The 15,271-nt window shown below is 41.0% G+C and overlaps 1 pseudogene; it reads left to right on the top strand.

Annotated features, from left to right (window-relative positions):
* The first annotated feature begins 10,318 nt into the window (after positions 1 to 10,318).
* On the top strand, positions 10,319 to 11,258 carry LOC105550186 (annotated as a pseudogene).
* Positions 11,259 to 15,271: the final 4,013 nt, after the last annotated feature.

Genomic DNA, 15,271 nt, shown 5'->3' with positions numbered 1-15,271 from the left:
AACAGCAATGAGACAGAATCATGGGAATGATACCATGGCACCCCTGCTGGCCTTGGGCCACCTATTTCAGACTTTTATACGAGAGGGAAATATAGTTATATATTTAAGCTGTTTGGCAGAGGGGAGGGTCATGTGTAGACAAACCTAATCCTAGAGAAATATGGGCAGTTTGTATGACATTCCCAGGAATTTTGGGCTTCTTAATGTCTTATAGCCCAACTATATTCTTGGACTTGAAGGTGTAACATGTGTATCCATTCAAGATTTTACTCGTGGTAGAGGGGATTCCATACAGGCAGACTGAGCTTGGGAATAGATAGCGGTTGCAGATGGATACCCCTGGGAAACTCTGACATTCTGAAGAAAGATAATGCTGGTGATTGTGCTTGTGGCTTCTGATGGAGCCATATAGTCTTAATGCCAGCCAGCACTCTCCTTCAGGAGTGCCCATGTACCTAACTTCATCTGGTGTGGTGTAGAGCTACAGGCAAAACTGACCCAGGAAAAAAATAGGGTAGTGATGATGGGGTTGACAGAACAGTTTTGGGGTGAAGACTTCCTTTGAATCTATAAAGATCCATCTCCTGAATCTATTTTACCACTCTGAGGGGATGTTTTTGAATTAACATACACTCCCTGTAAAGTTGCAAATGCAACAGTCATCTATACCTTACTGATAATTGCTTTAATCAGACCAAGTATTAGCAGTGGTCAGCTTCAAAGGAATAGAGTTTGCAAGAGAGCAAAAGCAGGGAGAAAAATATAGTGGTTCATTTGGAAGAAGAGGCTTGCCTTGGGCTTAGCAATTCAGAGCCCAGCAAGGCTGAGGGTCTGCAGGGTGAGGAGGAGAGGACTGTGGGATGGGCTGTGGAAAGACTTGGTCCACTTTTCAGTTGGCTCCCGCTCCATTGGAGTTCGTGTGCCCTGAAAATCACCTCAGTGCTGTCCTTGGCACATCTTTGGTGCCTGGAATTGTCAGAGCTGTGGTGTCAGGATTTGCCTGGAAGCTATGGACTACAGCCAACCATAGCTTGGCTTGGACCCATGAACTGATGGTGGCAGCCATTTAGTAAGTGCTATTGATGAGGAAACTGAAGCTTGGTGAAGTTGGGTAATTCACACAGGCCACAGATGGTCAAGCGGTCTGACCCCATTTAGTCTGACCCCAAAATGCAAACATCCTTAGTGTAGGGCATCCAAGGGTCTTTCTACCTGGCTTCTGCTCACTCTTTCCAAGAGCCAGAGAAAAGACAGGGAGGAGCAGAAGACGGGAAGTGCAGCCTCCTGCTGCAGAAGGACACATAAGGACAGCTCAGCCCCTCCTCTTCTGACTTCTGTCCCTAGTCCCGCACTTCTTCCACTCTTTTCTGTCATTCTTGGGAATTTTCAGTAGTTTCAAACCTGTCTGCTTAGGGAAATTTTAAAAATATAGATTCCAGGTCCCAAGTCAAGGAGCCTTCTAATTTTGTTGGCTTTGGTGATAGTGATTTGCCGTCCAGGCTGAGGACAGGAAGGGACTGGGGTTGGAAGAGCCTCAGAAATCTCCTTCTTAGATGCTTAGGCCTCTAGTGCATGAAGTCCTTTGTGATAAGAAAACAACAACAAACAAACAAAAATCACCACCCCTGTGTAAAACCAATGGGGTGGGTTGAGAGAAACACCATCTCCTGTTTAGTGACTGACTATGAAATTTTAATCACTTTGACATACTCACAAGTCACATGGAAATAAAATGCTTCCTGAGTTTCCTTAAACATTTTATTCCCTTTGGATAATAGGGAAGCAATTTTGCTGACTTAGGAAAACATAGAAAAATAGGTGAACTTTGCCTTGGTCTTCCTTCATCACTGCCTCCTCTGAGAGGTTTCCAGGGCTCTCATTCAGTCCCATAGATGCTCCAGACATACCTCCTGCACCCCTTCGCAGCCTTGGACCCTACAGGTCCTATGCACCTTCTTCCTCTCTCTACCTTCTTTGCCCCCAGTCTCACCTCAAATCCTTTTGTTCCCTTAGGTCAAGAGAGCAGCTGCTTGCAAAGCAAGCTAATAAGTGGATGCCCTTTGAGATACCAGTGACTTCGTGCATCCCTGGAGAGCCCTACACTTCCTGAGATTTCACCCTTCTCTGTTTGCTTATAGGATTGGTTGCTGATCTTAGTAAGAGTCCATATGCTAAGGAACTCAATACTTCCCTGGAGAGGAATCAAGAATTGATGACATGACTGAAACACAGGATGCTTGGTATTTTTGAAGTCTGGCTACTAGTGACTAAGGATGAAAGTGTAGACTAAAACAACAAGCCAGCTTTTCAGTGTTACTCTGCATCTATTACATTGAAGTATTTTTTAGTAAAGTAATAGCAAATGATGCTCTGTTCAAGCAAAGTGACAGTTGTCTGCTATTGCATGAACATTCAAGGACAGCAGAAAGATGCATGGAGTGCCCTTCTGACTGTTCCCATCAGGAGAGGCAGCTATGAGATGGGCCCTTCAATGTCAAACTCTATTAGCCTTCAGGATACACACTATGATTTGTGGGGATTAGGAGGTTTGCTTTAGGATCACAGAATGTTAGCATCAGAAGGGACTTTCCAAAGTGAATTTTTTTTTGACTGATAGCAAAATTGTTTTGCCATCTCTGAGCACCCCTGCCAGCTCACAGGAGTTAGAGGTAGCTCTAACGATTGCCATGTCTTGAGGGATGGAAAGAAAGATTACACACCTTCAAAAAATGGGGAAGAGCAGATACTGGGTGCCCTCCAGAGTCTTCTTTGTATACCCTTCAGTAATCAGAAAAATTGAATTAATTACTGATGGCCAAGGACCCTACTGGTATTCTCAAGAGGAGATGATAGTGCTCCATTTATGGAAAAAATGTCCTCAGATCCCAAGGGACCCGTTGTTTTTGATGACTATTCTTTGTTCAGGATACACCACCACAGATGAACACCATACTTGCAGGATGGTGTATTACACCCTTGACGTGGTGAGCAAGCCCAACTTAAAACCCCCAGAATACCCACTGATATGGTTTGGCTGTGTCTCCACCCAAGTCTCATCTTGAACTGTAGCTCCCATAATCCCCACGTGTGTGGGAGGGATCCAGTGGGAGATAATTGATTCATGGGGGCGGTTCCCCCATACTGTTCTCATAGTAGTAATAAGTCTCATGAGATCTGATGATTTTATAAGGGGAAACCCCTTTGGTTTGGCTCTCATTATCTCTTTGCTGCTGCCATGTAAGATGTGCCTTTTGCCTTCCACCATGATTGTGAGGCCTCCCCAGCCACGTGGAACTATGAGTCCATTAAATCTCTTGTCCTTTATAAATTACCCAGTCTCCGATATGTCTTTATCAGCAGTGCGAAAACAGACTAAAACACTCACCCTAATATCAGAAAGACAATGGCCAGAATTGCATGTTCACATATATTGCTGGGTGAGACCTCTTTGTAAATAGTAGACAACTGTAAGATGCCCTTTCAATTCTTGCCCCACTGGGCTCTCCATTCCCTGTATATCCAGCCTTTTGTCTACTTGGCTATTGAGACCTGGACATCATATAATAAACAGCTCAAAGCCCCTGTGGCAACTCCCTTTCCCTATGACTCAACTCTGACAGCCAACACGCACTTGCTGGCAAGCTTACTCTTTGCAAGGTTGGTCCTGCCACACAGGTTTTTATTTTTAATCTAAACATTTCCAGAAATCACAAGGTATAGAATTATTTTCCCCTGACTCATATTCAGATAGGGATTCTGTGTTTATTATAAAGCTGTTGCTTTAGGAGCATTTTAGGCACAATACACCAAGCCTATGAAGTTGAAGTTTAACCTCCCGGTCATAAGAAAGGAGCTCAGTCTATTCTTGGACCTCCTTGGTGTTGAACAGACAGAGACATGGGTTTTGAAAGACGGTGTTCTAATTTCTCACTAGGTCAGGCTCCAGCCTACAATGGGAGTTGTTGGAAGCCTGACAGCCATTGTAGAGTCCCGGGGTGGATGCCTGAGAGTGCTATTGTGAAAACAAGGCAGGAAAAGGATTTTTTCCCCCTCATACATCACTTTTTATCACATGATCCTGTAACTCACACACTTTTCCCTTTATAGCATGGCCTATCCTTCTCAAAGCACGTTCACACACAGCACCCCTTCCTTTATTCCTGCCTTAAACAGGCATGAAGAGGGACCTGTAGAGCCTTCTTGCGTGTCCATAACATGACCCCCACCCTCCTCCCAATCCACACGACCTTTTCACCACCATCTGCCAGGATGCTATTGGGACAAATCTCGGTCACCATTAGGAAGCTAGGATTCCCCCACCTCCACCCAGTCCTCTCTCATCTCCAGTCTCTCACCTACATACAGTACCTGTATATCATCCATCTAGTCCCATCTCCCACTTCTGCACAGAGCAAAACCTTGCCATGGGACCCACTGGAACTCAAGATTCATTATCAGCAAAATCGCCCATATCCTCCCCGCCCCACCCATCAAATTTTCTTACCTTCTTATCCTGTCTGAATGCTTTCTCTGCAGCTCTGTTCTATCTCCCACAGCTTTCACGGTATAAGCCCAAGGGCTTAGGGGTGGGGTAGGTGTTGTCCTTGGTCCTTATTGTCCTTCTCCCAAACCATACTCGTACCCTCTTTCCTCCCTTTTCTCCCTCAATTTTGAAGCCCATGCTATCAGACTAAACCACTTGCTACCCTCCTTACTCCAGCCATCGATAGACCTGCAGGTCACGTACTCCTGTTTCTAGAAGAGTTAGCTCCTGGCTCAGGGTCACTCTCCCTATTGCCACATTCATCATGACCCTTGAGGATTTCACACCCACTTAGGTGATCCTTCTCACCCCTGGCCTCTGAGGTCCTCTGCAATGATTGTGTCCTTATCCTTCCTCATCCATGCATCTCATGGTCTCAGCCTCGCCATAGCCACGGATTTCACTCTCCCATATGCTCAACTTCAAGTACCTCCTTTTCTGACCCCATTCTCCCAGCTATTGAGGTTACTCCCTCTGGTATCTTGACTTCAACAATTCTTCAGTTCTGTTGAGGCTGCATTGCTTTCCTATCACTGCTGTAACAAATTACACATATTTAGTGATTTAAAAAAACACAAATGTGTTGTTTTACAGTTCTGGAGGATAGAAGTCTGAAATCAGCTTCACCTCGCTAAAGTCAAAATATTGGTAGAGCTGGTTCCTTCCAGAGGCTCTCAGGAGAGAATCCACTTCCCTGCCTTTCCCAGCAGCTGGTGGCCACCTGTATTTCTTAGCCTGTGGTCCCTTCTCCATCATCAAAGGGCATCACTCTCTCACTTCAGGTCTTTGGTCAAAAGTTATCCTCATTGTTACATTGTGTCCCTTATTTTGCTTTTTCTTTGTTTTAGCTTTTTTGGTTTTTTTGGGTTTTTTGGTCTAATTTGTATCCTCCACCCATCCCTGATACCTGGTCTAGATATCAACCTCCATGAGGATAGGGAGTTGTTTGGTTCATTGATGTGTCTAATAATTTAAGATAGTAGGTGCTCAATACATATTTATTACCAGAATAAATAAATTTTAATCTCACTACTTTTTAAAATCAATGCAGGGAATTAAATTAATAATTACTAAGAGGACAGGCATTGTGCTAGACATTGGTATAGGGTTGTCAGAGAGTTTCAACAAAATTACTAGCTGGAAACAATTTATCGAGTAAAGATTGTTTATCTCATGGAACATTTAATGATGGAAATCTGCATTTACATTCCTTTTATTACCAAGTAAGTGTAATTTTTTTAAAAACCTCCAACAAACCACAGAGTCTGGTTTTTACTGATTCAGGACTGGTTCTGTTACAGCCATTAAACCAAGATTACTCATAGCACAAAAATTTTTTTTCAGTCTGGTATTCCATACAGAAGTTAGAGCAATTATAAAACCAGTTCTTACATAGAGCAGCAGGTTCCTTGTGGAAAACACATTTCCACTTATCAAAAAATGACATTCTGTTGAGAGATATGAACATCATGTCCAAAATACCAACTCTCCTCCCAGAGAAAATTTGGAGGGAGCCCCTTTCTTTTCACATTGACAACCTCCAGATTTGAATTACTCATCAAAAGATTTATCACGATTAGACAAGTGCAAAAGATTCAGAGCATGGTATGGTGAATTCTAGCCATTCCTTCTACAGTTTGAGACCTCTTAGATTCACATTTGTGCTGTGGCAGTAAATTTATGATCTACATAAACAAGAAGCTCATTTTTCTGCAATTTGTATATGGCCCTCATGCCAGAGATTATAGCATCTTTCTTTTTATGGTACTTTGAAACCAAATTAAATCTTTACAATTCTTGATTCAAGGTTGATGAAATTACCGAAAGTGTCTTGTCTTTTTAAAGTTCTGCAACAAATAATTTAAAATTTTGCATGTTCTTTGATTTATAACTCCTTAACTAGAACTTTACCCTAAGAAAATAGTCCTGTAAATGGAACTTAATGGAACATATTCAGGTATTGGAAACAGATAGGCCTGGGTTCTGATCTAGACTCAAGCATTAATATCACATCCACATGTGGTCTTTTTTGTTTCAATTTTCTCACCTGTAAAATCAGAATAACACTGTATATCTTTTCAGATTGTTGTGAGATTTTGATATATTAGAAACACAGCCCCCTAAGCAGGTCTGATCCACAGAAAGTGCTGAGAAATGACAACAATCAAGGGTCCCACAGAGCTAAAACATGACTTACAATGTTGAAAATTTTGGAGCAAATGAAATATCCAGCAATAGGGGATTGTGAAATAAATTTTGGTAAAGCCATGCAATGAAACTTTCTGCAGCTATGTGGAAAGACATTGCAGAAGAATTTTCAATGACCTAGAAAAATGTTCATGATAAAATGTTATGTGAAATTCCACTCATAGGTATAGGAGTAAAACAGGTAGTCAAACAAAAACTTGTACATAAATATTCATAAAAGCATTATTTGCAAAAGCCAAAAGGTTGAAAGAACCCAAATGCCCATCAGTTAATGAATGGATAAACAAAATATTGTATATCCATACAATGGAATATTATTCATCCATGAATGAAATAAAGTATTGAGACATGCTACAGTATGGATGTACCTTGAAAACACTATGCTAAGTGAAGTGAAAGAAGGCAGATGCAAAATCACACATTTATGATTCCATTTGTATGAAACAGCTAGAATAGATAAATCCATACAAACAGAAGGCAGATTAATGATTGCTATGGGCTAGGGGTGTGAGAAATGAGGGGTGACTGCTAGTTGTGTATGGCGTTTCTTTTTAGGGTGATGAAAAAGTTCTAGAACTAAAATTGTGGTAATGGTTGGACAACATTGTGAATGTACTTGATGCCACTGAATTGTACACTTTTAAATAGTTAAAATGGTAAATTTTATGTGTATTGTATCACAATTAAAAATGTTACCTGAAAAACTATAGCTTGAAAACTTGTGTTTACAGTGAAATATTATTTATATCTACTTATATGTGCACACACTCCTACTACACACACTGGAATTTATACACCAAAATGTTAGTAGTGGTTATTTCTCACCATGATATCACAGGTGATTTTTAAAATCATCTGTGCTCTCTTAATTTTTTCAATAAGTATATACTACTTTTATAATAAGAGATGAAGTTTAAGGATAATAAAAGATGAAGTTTAAGAATAAAGAATCACAAAAACAAAATTGCTGAATAAATGTAAAAGATGAAAGTAGACCTGATATAGTTTGGCTCTGTGTCCCCACTCAAATCTCATCTTGAATTGTAATTCCCAGGTGCCAAAGGAAGTACCTGGTGGGAGGTTACTAGATCATGGGGGTGGTTTCCCCCATGCTGTTCTCATGATAATGAGGGAGTTTTCATGAGATCTGATGGTTTTAAGTGGCAGTTTTTCCCTGTGCATGCTCTCTCTTGCCGCCATGTAAGATGTGCCTTTCTTCCCCTTCGCCTTCCACTATGATTGTAAGTTTCCTAAGGCCTCCCCAGGCATGCAGAACTGTGAGTCAGTTAAACCTCTTCTCTTTATAAATTACCCAGTCTCAGGTAGTATCTTTATAGTAGTGTGAAAACGAACTAATACAAAACCCAACACTGACCTGCCCTTATGTTTATACAATAAAAGTATTGAGCATTATTTCATAATTACATCCTGTGTGCTGACAGTTCTGAAGTGTGCTTTGCTGCATAGAGCCAGCCATGTCTGCCTTTCACACCAGAATTTATGTGGAATCAAGTCCCATACTTTACATCTAATTTGCAAATCACTGTAGTAAGGCATAAATTCAGAGAGTAAGTAGAAATAATTGCACCTAAGTCATGGCATAACAAGATAACACCTACCCTATATATATATATATATATATATATATGGTATATCCCCTATATATATATATGGTATATGCCCTATATATATGCCCTACTTTAAAAAGTATATATATGTATGTTTTTCCTAAAGGGAGCACTGAAATCCTAGTCAGCGGGGTTCAAAACAAGACATTTAGCAATTCTACTTATAATTGCCTTCATTTATCTTATTAACCCCATGAGGAAAACCTCATTATTCTTATTTTATACAAGGTGAAATTTGGACTCAGCTGAATCACTTCCTTGGGTTCAGGGTGTTAGTAAATGGTAGGCCCAGAATTCACACACAGGCTCATGGGAAACTCAAGCTCATACTCTACCTGCAGTCACTATCGCCTTGTCATTTCATGAATGAAGGAGCAGATGTTCAGAGAGGTAACCTAACTGGGCCAAAGTCACAGCTAATGTATGATAGACTTGGGATTTGATCCTCATCTAGTGAATTTCCACCAATCTCAGCTGCCTCCCTAGCATTTCTTGATGATACTGACTACATTGATATCATTCTCTTTCAGGACACCAAAAAGACCATTATACAATACAACTTCAAAGAACTAGTAAAAAGATAATGGGGACTTCAGAATAAATAGGTCTTATACGTGGAGAGAATAATGGTTCAACTAAGAATAAAGGTCTGACATGAAGTTGTAAAATGTTCCAAGTATAAACAGATGCAAATACTTTATTTTAAATGGTATGATCACGTAGAGATAACACTGAAATATGATCTACATTAAAATTTGAGCGGCAATGCAAAATGAATGAACCCTCTTAAAGACAGAATGAGACAAAACTTGGTATGAGTCTCGCAAGCAGAGCCATCTGCCAGCCTGGCGAGCCATCCGGAGCCATTGTTCAGCAGACATAATCTGTGTGAGAGCAGGTTTTTATATTTGAGCCACATCCCTGTTGCTCCATTGGTAATCTAAAGGTGAACCCTACCAGACCATGTTCTCTAGCCTAATTTGAAGGAGTGAGTTTAGTGTAGAAATTTTCAGCCTAGAGAGAAAACATGTATTGTTTTCCTTCACTTGCAACCCTTCTAACATAATAGATGATTCCCTCAGATGAATCTACCCCGGGTCCTATTTTGCACTCTTCGTCATGCTTCTGAATTCTTCTCAAATCCTGCTCAGAGCCCATCTGGGAGCTCTCCAAGCTACATATTAACCAAGTGACCTTGGTAACCTTGTTGCTTCATTGCAAGCATTTGTGCTAAAATGACATTTCTTTCCCAAGACACTGACCACATCATCCAACCTACTCTTTTTTTTCAAGAAATCTCAATGACATTCAAACTCAATGACTTGACCTTCTGGTTCTTCCGTGTCTCACTTCACGCCTCTGCCAGCCTTTGCCTCCTGTTCTTGTCTCCTCTCACACCTCCCTGCCCTTTCATTCAGGCTCTCCCTCCGCCCCTCTCAGCTGCTTTGTGTTTTTGTTCTCAGGTTTTTTTGTGTGTTCCTGGTCAACTGTCTTGGATGGAAGCTTCTCCCTCAGCCTTATACCTTCAATTTCTGTCATGCTCACTTGCTTTGTGAAGATTTCTTGTGTGCCCAGAGTGGTACCCCGGTGATCCAGGACCTCACCTAGCTTCCATTTTCTTGTCCCCAGCCTGTGCAATGGAAGCCTGGAAGGGAGTTATTCACTGAGAGAGCTGCACACTAAGATGGTCAATTTGAACACATATCCAGACAGGAGAAGATAAGCCAGAGGAGCACTGCTTCCTCATTCATTCACTAATTCTTCAGTACGTTTGTTAAGAAGTCATTTCACATCAGACCCCACACTGGGTGACTAGCACATGTGTGAATGTGTTTGTGTTTACGTGTTATTTACAATGAGTCGTGGCAGGGTTCTTGAACTTTCTTGGTCATGGCACCCCCAGTCTGTTAGTACTATTTTTATGGCTCCACCAGTCTGAGAGTAATAACTAACAGTTCTTTTTTTTTTTTTTTTTTAACAATTAGGCTTAAACAACTTAATAAGTACATATAGATTAACAATTTAGTAGACATTTGAAAAACATTCTTCTCTGGATATAGCCGGCAGGATACCCAAGAGTTCCTGACATTCTTTATGGAGCGGCTACACCTTGAAATCAACCACAGAGGTTGCGGGGCTTCACCAGTCCCTGCCCATGGTCCAGCTCCCTCTCCACCCCACCGAGGGGGGTGCTCTGCTAAAAGAGCCTGAGTTAAATGATGATGACTGGGCCAACCTAATGTGGAAGTGTTATCTGGAAGAACAAGAGGACAACAAGATGGTGGATCTGTTTGTGGGCCAGTTGAAAAGTTGTCTCAAGTGCCAGGCCTGTGGATACCACTCCATGACCTTCAAGGTTTTTTTTTTGTGACCTCTCCCTGACCATCCCCAAGAAAGGATTCACTGGGGGCAAAGTGTCTCTGCGGGATTGTTTGAGCCTTTTTACCAAGAAAGAAGAGCTAGAGTTAGAGAATGCCCCAGTGTGTGACCCACGTTGGCAGAAAACAAGCGGTGCCAAAAGTTGACTATACAAAGATTCCCCTGCATCTTCATGCTCCATCTGAATCTATTTTCTGTCTCCCGAGGCTCCATCAAGTAAAGTTCTGTAGGTGTAGACTTCCCACTGCAGTGACTGAGCCTAGGGGTCTTTGCCAGTGGCAAAGTTGGAAGTCCTGTCTACCAGCTGTGTGCCCTTTGCAACCACTCAGGCAGCATCCACTGTGGCCACTACACAGCCCTGTACCAGTGCCAGACTGGTTGGCACGTTTACAATGACTCTTGTGTCTCCCCGTAAGTGAAAAACAGGTGGCATCCAATGAAGCCTACTGTCCTACCAACTGACGCAGGACCCGCCCCAGCGCCTGGGACGCCCCCTGTAAGCCCTGGCCCTTGTGAAGCCCTTTAAACACCCTTAAGCCCCAGGATCCCCATTTATCTTAGAGACATCTATTTTTGTGTCTTTTAAATCAGAGAGTGGGGAGAGGGTGATTGTAGCTCCCATTATATATATATATATAATTTATTTATATATATAAATATATATATAATTTATTTATATATATATATAAATTATATATATATTTTTTAAATTAAAAAGTACCTTTCCAAGTGGAGGCTCCCTGGTCTCCCAGTCCCATGTACAGAGCTCACCAGGCCCCTGCCCATGTACAGCCTCCAGACCCTCTGCAATCTTTCTGTGAAAAAAAATGTATTTAAAACTTGAAATGCATTTAAAATTGAAAAACATACTTTGAAAAACGTATTTTTATTTTATTTGTAAATAACCACAGTTACTTACAAATGGGATTTATGTGCATGTTGGTCACTGCATAAATTCTCAAACCTTAGAATCAGATTGGATGCTTCCACACTGCATGCTTACTTGCGTTTCAAGATAGTGACCACTAAATTCAGCTTTGCCAAAAATATGACATTATGAAAAAGAATGTAGCATAATATAATCTGAACCTGAACACCTTTGAGCCAGGAGTTCATGTGGTATCTGACCAGATGCTGTGTTTCTCTAGAAAATTTAAAATATCCCATATTTACCCTATGAATTTGCTGTGGCACCCTGGGGTGCCTCAGTGTACAGTTTGGGATCCATGGGACATGGATTCTGTTCTCCTGTTTTTTATAGTCTGATAGAGAAGAGACGTCATATAAATAAGGAAGGATAGATTAGGTGCTATAAAAAATTCAACAGGTTAGAGAAGTGGTTCATTTGTGATATCATGAGCCAACAGAATAACAAAATAAAGTGGTAGTGACTATGGAGAGTGCTTTTTTTTTTTTTTTTTAGTCAGGATCTCATTCTGTTGCCCAGGCTGGGGTGCAGTGGTGCAATCATGGCTCACTGCACCCTCGACTTCCTGGGCTCAAATGATCCTCCTACCTCAGCCTCCCATGTACCACTACAGCTGGGAAATTTTTTCTAGAGAAAAAGTCTCACTTTGTTGCTCAGGCTGGTCTCAAACTCCTGGGCTCAAGTGATCCCCCCACCTCAGCGTCCCAAAGTGCTAGGATAACAGTTATAAACCACCGTGCCCCACCTGGTTGTTTGCTTTTCATGTTAGCAAAAGGGCTTCGAATTTTCAAAAGTCATGCACTACTATCATCATTTTAATTACTTTTAAAATTTAGGGGCCAGGTGCAGTGGCTCAAGCCTGTAATCCCAGCACTTTGGGAGGCCGAGACGGGTGGATCACGAGGTCAGGAGATCGAGACCATCCTGGCTAAAACGGTGAAACCCCGTCTCTACTAAAAAATACAAAAAACTAGCTACTTGGGAGGCTGAGGCAGGAGAATGGCATAAACTCGGGAGGCGGGGCTTGCAGTGAGCTGAGATCCGGCCACTGCACTCCAGCCTGGGCGACAAAGCGAGACTCCATCTCAAATAATAATAATAATAATATTTAGGAAGGACTAAGGGTAATTTTTACATATGTAAATATTCATGTAACCATAACCTAGATGAGGAAATAGAATCACTGTTTCCAGTGAATACCTCACCTCCATCCCTTGCCCCACCCCAAGGAGAAAACCACTATTAATCTCTAACCCTATAGAGTAGACCTACAAGTTGTTGAACTTTATATACATGGAATTATACAGTGTGGACTCTTACGTCTCACTTCTTTCTCAGCACACTGTCTGTGACATTCATTCACATTTTTGCAGGCATGGGAATTTGTTCTTTTTTCTTTGTATGAATATATCACACTATCTTAAAAAATTCTTTTTTTAAAAAAAGGAATTTCTCAAATAGGAAAAAGTTATCTTTTTACTTTCTTCATAGAAGTACTGCATAAGCATGCTTCCTAAAGCAATATATTATTTAATCAGTTTTCTTTGCTTGGAAACTTTAGAAAATTGTATGCCTTTTTTTAAAAGAATTGATTTCTTTTGCCACTTCCTTTTTCACTCAATATTATGTTTGTGAGTCATCCATATTCAAAATAACCTATTGTTCATTTATTTTTAGTGCTGTATGTAATTCTGTTGTTTGAAAAGGCGCAGTTTATCCATTCCCCTGATGATGGACATAAAAGAGTCATTTGTATCCTAAATATGAAGAGAATTTTCTTTCATCAGACATTTAACACTAAGCATTTGCCATAATTGTAAACTATCTTTTTTTTGCATATTTTTCTAAGACCACTCTCTCATTGAAGGCTATGTTTAAGATAAGTCTGCAAACCTAATGCAGTCCTGGAATAGTTGTCATGCACTGTGTTCAACGTGGCTCTTCTCAATTCACAGAGGGACTCTATATAGCCCATGGTCACACATCCCCAGATAGGCTCTGACCTCCTTATTAACAACACCCAAACCGGAGGAAATCTCTCAATAGAGCTTTCGACAAAAAGAGAACTGCACGGTGCCAAGTAAGGAAGCTGACATCTCAGTCAATGTCAACCATGGACCCCATTGAAAAAGTGGTCTTGGAGCATATTGTAACAGCAAGAAATGCAGAAATATTTTCCAGCTACAAGAGAAAGGCATTAAATTGAATGCCTCCGAAATTAAGAAGTCCATATGCCTTTAAAACCTTCCAGTTCCTTTATCTAATGGAACTTTTTTGCCTTTAGACTTTACAAAATCATCGAATTCCCAAAGGCTTACTGACAGAAGACAATCATAAGAGCTAAGCGAAGCCCACTGCTATTAGATCCTAAGTAACAGGCACTCACTGAACTAAGTGCTTTTATATGGTTGATCTCATTCATTCCTCATAATGAGAGTGTTGACAAAGCTACTGTCGTTATTAGCCCCATTTGATGGATGAAGCGGAAGTAATTTGCCCCACGTCCTACAGCTAGTGTTAGCAGCATGGATTTGAAAACAGGTGGTTCTGACTTCAGAGCTTGTGTTCTTAGCCAGACACTTGTGCCCCTTGGCCCCTGTTTGCGCAGCTGCCACAGTCTATGGGGACTGATGATACCTTGAATGCAAGGATTGGAGACAGAGTAAGGCCATGTACAAGCGGCATTTGGCATCTTTGGAGTAACAGGTCTATGTTAGTGTTATTACAAAGTCTTGACTTGTGTTCATTCTTTTTTGTTCAGAAACATGCTGCAGGACACAGAAGGAATATAACTCACAGTTATGAAGGCTCTAGTTCTAGACATTCTGTTCAAAGCTTTCACAGGTATTATTTTATTTAATCATGACTCCAGCTCTGTGAGGTTGAGCATAAAATCCACAAAGGCTGAGAAAACTGATGCTCAGAGAGATTGCTTGAGGCATATGTTTTGGAGATAGGATTTAAACCTATGGCACTGGCCTCTAAATCCAGATCCCTTTCTATAAGCCCCAAGGCCAGGGGAAGCTTTTGAGGACTATAATCTTACACCACTTATCTAACCATTTTTAAAACTCAGTATTTGGGACTCATCAGCCTATTAGAAATCATATTTTGTTTAGTCCTCTTTAAAATCCGCATTTAAATTAGCCTTAAGATCAGTTTAAATATAGGTTCAGAAAAGGAATATGAGGGCCCCAAGGCAAATCTCATATGTCATATTTCTCAGGCTATATGAGTTTGCATCCTGTTTTCTAAAAGACACACACCACCTCCCAACTTTCTGTTAAGACAAAATAGCAAAGTGCAAAAAGGCTATTATTTACTGATAACTTACTAAGAGCCATTTCGAGGGTATCTCTTTGATAACACAACTGCAACTAACAATAAATATTTTAAGTGGACAAACTTAGGAGTTTCAAAAAGCTGGAAAGTAATGGCCTGCTAAACCCTTGACCTGAATTGAGAAGAAACGGCTGCCACTTTGTACAACATGGACCTCCTCTCTGCCAGAGCTGATTGGACAAGGATGGACACATGACTCAGGCTGGGCCAGTTAGATTTCCTTTCTCAGGAATTTGCAATGGA

This window comes from Mandrillus leucophaeus, unplaced genomic scaffold (assembly GCF_000951045.1).
Source record: "Mandrillus leucophaeus isolate KB7577 unplaced genomic scaffold, Mleu.le_1.0 Scaffold469, whole genome shotgun sequence".
Classification (NCBI taxonomy): domain Eukaryota; kingdom Metazoa; phylum Chordata; class Mammalia; order Primates; family Cercopithecidae; genus Mandrillus; species Mandrillus leucophaeus.
This window is presented reverse-complemented; position numbering and strand designations above follow the sequence as displayed.